This window comes from Coffea arabica, chromosome 10c (assembly GCF_036785885.1).
Source record: "Coffea arabica cultivar ET-39 chromosome 10c, Coffea Arabica ET-39 HiFi, whole genome shotgun sequence".
NCBI lineage: Eukaryota > Viridiplantae > Streptophyta > Magnoliopsida > Gentianales > Rubiaceae > Coffea > Coffea arabica.
The window spans coordinates 27345178-27350150 of NC_092329.1; the positions used below are offsets into that span (position 1 = coordinate 27345178).

Consider the following 4973-nt stretch of genomic DNA (forward strand, 5'->3'; position numbering starts at 1 on the left):
GGTTAGTGCACCGCTAGACCCTTAAATCGTTTATGCGTTAGATTCATCCCTTGCATGATATTCATAACATTTTTATGCACATTTTTTTTGGATTTTTTCTCATTTGCATGATATTTTTTATTATATTATCCTCTACCCCCTACTTTCTATATGTGTTAATCATATCATTTAGAATTGCATCTCATTTAAGAAATCGTAAAACAAGTTAGTTCATTTGCTTGTTCATATTAGGAGAATTATTCTTTGAACATGGATATAGGTGATTATAACTCTTTAGTTTAAATACTCCATCGATTCCTGTATAAGAAAATTATGCCACGAGTTTTTTTTGCCTTTTGTACCCATTATGCTGCATTCCTTTTCCTTTGATCACTTATACCTATATATAATTTAATTTTCTTTTCTTTTCTTTTAATTTCATCATTCACATACTCGTGACCCATTTAAGAAATCATTTTGGCCTTCGTAATTAATTCGATTGATATTAATTAAACTCTTGAATGGATATTTTGTCCCTCTCGACATTTTTATAAATTTAGATTTGCATCAATGTAGGAAACATTCAAACGTGATAAAATTAAGGGTTGGATTAGGAAAATTTTAACTAAATCTCGTAACTAACTTAGATTAGGTTGAAAGGGTGCCTTAGGTTTGGGTTAGTTGAACCTTTGTGTTCCCTTTCCTCAACCGTGACTCCCGAACTCATTTTCTCTTGTTTTTTCAAAGACCTGAAGTTGTTGAAAAAGGTTTTGTTTTATTTTATTTTTGTCAAAAACATTTTTGGGTGACTTGGTACACCCAAATTCAATACCAAGTGGCGACTCCTATTTTTATTAAAAACCCTTTTAGACTAAATTTTGGAACTAAACTGTCGCATTCTTTAAAGACCCATTCTAGGTCCTTTTTTACTTATTTTTAAATAAAATCACATCTTTTGTAAATATGATTTTAAATACTTTTTTTTCATCGAGAAAAATGGGCGCGCGACAACTTTCATCTAATCTCATGCAATTAAATGAAAGAGATCATGGCAAATCAAGTCTGTCATACTGATTCAATATCTTAATAACAAATTAGGCTGCATTTAAGACATATATTAATAAAAGTACTGAAGCAATTCAATTCAAATGCACATGGCATTTTGAAATGAAAAGCTTTCCACATTTTCAGTTCAAGACAACAGACTAACTCCGTGAAATATATAATAGCGCTCATCATACACTTTCTTTTATCCTCATTTTCAACATTATGCGTCCGTTGGCAATTATCGCCCAAAAAGACTTGCAATAGGTCAATCATGGTATATTTATTTAGGCCTCAAGAATGGTTGTCATGGTTATCAAGAGACTTTATAGTTCAATAGAAATGAAATGCATTGGGAGTTTATTCAGCTACAAATAGTATTACAAAAAATTGTACCATAAGAGCATTACAAAAAATTTATCATACCATAAGGTTGTATTGTATGCACTGTTATCCGATTTAAGCTCAAATACCATTACAAAAAATTGTACTGGATATAAAGAGCATGAGTTGATTATTATTCAGAAGTTACTAGACAAAATAACAAGTAAATAATGTACAAACTTGTAGAAACTGGGAATATGAAATTAACTTTTTGAAAAGAATTACACATGTGGTCAAGGCCGTGCCCTTTATTTTTTGCTGCACTGATAAGAACATCAATACATAATTCAGTCCATTATAAGAAAATGTTTATGCTAATTTCCATGAGGCTGGAGGCGAACCGGGAGGCCATTGACGGGCACAGGAGATGCATGGATAACTATCTTTTCATTTGGCATCAACTTTTTCAGCTTCAAGCGTCTCACCACATTGTACATGAAAACCAGGACCTCCAATCGAGCATACTCCTTCCCGGGGCACATTCGAGGTCCTCCCCCAAAAGGCACAAAAGTATATGGTGCTGGACCACTTCCCTCAAACCTTGATGGATCAAACTTTTCAGTAAGTGATTGAAACAGAAACAAATTTTTGCTTTTATTAGTAAGTGTTGATGATTCAGTCCTTCTTAGGCATCGAAATCTCAAATTCAGCATTGTCCATAGACAATTACGCAATACCACGTTAAGAAAACGGTGAATTTGTCACTTAAGATTTTGCTTTAATCTCTATATACATACCTTCCATCCCTTTGGAATAGTAAAACCTGCATAGGTGAAATCCGTGACTGATTCTCTGAAGGCTCCCTGAGCAGGTGGCATGACACGAAGTGATTCACGGGCAACATTCCAGGAGTACTTCATCTTTTCAATGTCCTCCCAACTCAGCAAATCACTTGGCCCTTTTGTCTTTGCAATTGCCATCATCTCTGTGATCATCAAGCAAAATAGTCATGTGAATAAATAGTTTAAGAAAATCATATATATTGATCAAATAATTAACTTGAACAAATTTCTGCTCGATACCTCTATAGACTTGTAAATATGTGGAAGCTCAGCAAGGTGTTTCAAGACAAAGGTAACTGCAGTGCCGGTGGTCTCGTAGCTGGCCCCAAGTAAACCAATGATGTTGTTTGAGATCTCCATTTCACTAATGAACTGGCCATCTTCATCGGTAACAAGAAGCATTCACGGCAAAAGATCGCATCTTGCTGTTTCTTTGCATTGCATTAGCTCATTTCTTCTCTTCCTGATGATCTTCAGTAGCTCCTCGCGAACCATCTTTCCACCTTTGATTGCACCATTGTAAGATGTGCCAGGCAAATCAATTGGCACAGAGAACATCCCATTAGTAACAAGATGGTAGGGATTACCCAACCTTTTAATGTGGTCTGGATCTTCAATACTCATGAACAATCGGCAAGCCAAGTCGAAAGTGTATTTTTTTGATAGAGGGAACACTTTTACTTCACTATTTCGAGACCATTCTTTTTCAATGTGTTCGCGAGCCATGGCATCCATGACGGGAATGTACTGTTTTAGAGCTTCAGGCTTGAGAATATCGTGCATAAAACTACGCTTCAGAGCTGATACCTCCTTCAAGGAATTTTCAACAAATTCAGGGAAGAGAAAAGCTTTCTTCATGGATTGAGGCCACCATGAGGTTAGAAGTTTGTTCTCGTTGGTGAACAGAAATTTGTTCCCTTGTGCACCACAGAATATTGCCGTTCTTTCTCCCATCAAAGAGGTCTGAAATACCTCTGGTGAGTGCTTCCTCATTCTGTCTTTTACGAATTTCTGACTACCTAACAAGGCAAACGGTATATTTTCTCCTAGCATTGGCCATCCGGATGTTCCAGGAGGAAGATTCACCCTACCAGAACTGCGCTTGCGAAGGAAGAAGACGAGGCCGATAGATAGAGGGAACAACACAAGAGGCAAAAGGTAATGGACCAAGGTCTCCATTGGTTCCTCCTTGGTACTAAAAACTGAAAGAAGCTATACGGTAGCAGATAACTGAAATGATGAAGCAAGCTGGACTACTTATAGCAGATGAAGGACTAGAAATTATGCTTTGCCGGCAGCAGGAGCATTTGCATCGTGCTATGGCTGGCTCATATAGGCCAAATCGTACAAAAATATTGATAGTTTATATAGGTTTAATTTGAATTTAATATTGATTACGAGGGATTACTTATAACGAGTGACAAAATTTTTTTTCCTGTACATTATTGTCTTGGTGCATACATCTATCATAAAAGTACCTAAATTAGGTGGTGCAGTTTAGAAATTTAGAAATCAAATGGATTCGATCTAATACATATGCGAGGAAGGTAATCAAAAAAGAAAGAAGATAAGTTCTTCTTTCTTTTATTACTTAGGAGCTACGTGAGTTGAAAACCTCATGCACGGTTTTAAATGAGAAAAAGAAGTGATGATTTTGACTCTAACTCTCTCACCCCGGTCATTGCTTTTCTTTCTGTTACTTCGAAAATAGCTGCTTCAACTTTAGCCACTCAATTTTTTGATATACCTTTTTATGTCTCATCAAACAGATGGCATCTTCTTTTGAAAATCCTATCTATTCTTAGCATGATACAAGGAAATCTCATTGCTATATTCAAACAAGCATGAAGCGTATGCTTGCATATTCATCTATAGGTCAAATCGGAGTAATTGCAAAATTCCCACTTGTTTGGTTATTTTTAATTGGCATATTTTTTAATTACTTATCTTTTTTTTATATCAAACTTATTATATGAGAACAACAACTTATGTAAGTAAATAATAGAACTTATAAATTGTACATTAACTGGATACAGTTGGATCTTGGTGTATCAGTTGGGTATTACCTTGATTAATAGAATTCTTAGGTTAAAGTTCTAAGGTTGAAAAAGTGTACTGTACCATTGGAAAGGTCGTTTATTTATTTATTTTTTTCAGAAACAATGAAATTTGCTGTCAAGGTAGAAAGTTGATTCTTCATTTTAACATTTTATGCACATACGAAGTCAAAAAAAGAAAAAGACAACTTAATTTGGTATAAGAACTGCGGAAATCAAGCCTTCAGGTACTTGATTCTTGGTTTTGACTTTATATCAAATGAGTTATTGGAGAGTACCAATAATTACTTCCTCGTCCCACCACAGATTAGAAGTATAATATACTTAGATTAGTTTTAGCTTTCTAAAACAAAGTCTGATTGAAAATGACTAGCCATGAATTATAACTCAATTTTCTTGACCTCAAAAAGAAGGAAATTAAAAAAGTTCCCCACTTTTTATTTGGGAAACGGTACGATGTTCCCTGGAGCAGATAAGGACATTTTATCGAGTAAATTGCCTTCTGTAGTCTTTAACCAAAAAAATAAAAAAGTTTAATGCAATCGTTCCAGAATGCTTTTTTCCATTTATTGGATTAATTGCTTATTTAACATCATAAATGTTTTTGAACAGTGTAAATTTAAGACACTGTTTTGCCAACTGCATGCGTAATTGAAAACAATGTACAATATAACTTAACCATACATTTTCATTGTAAATTTCAAAAGTTGGACCATCTTGGCCGTTA

The 4973-nt window shown here is 34.7% G+C and overlaps 1 pseudogene; it reads right to left on the reverse strand.

Annotated features, from left to right (window-relative positions):
• Positions 1–1721: 1721 nt before the first annotated feature.
• LOC113714502 (beta-amyrin 6-beta-monooxygenase-like) lies at positions 1722–3368 on the reverse strand (annotated as a pseudogene).
• Positions 3369–4973: the final 1605 nt, after the last annotated feature.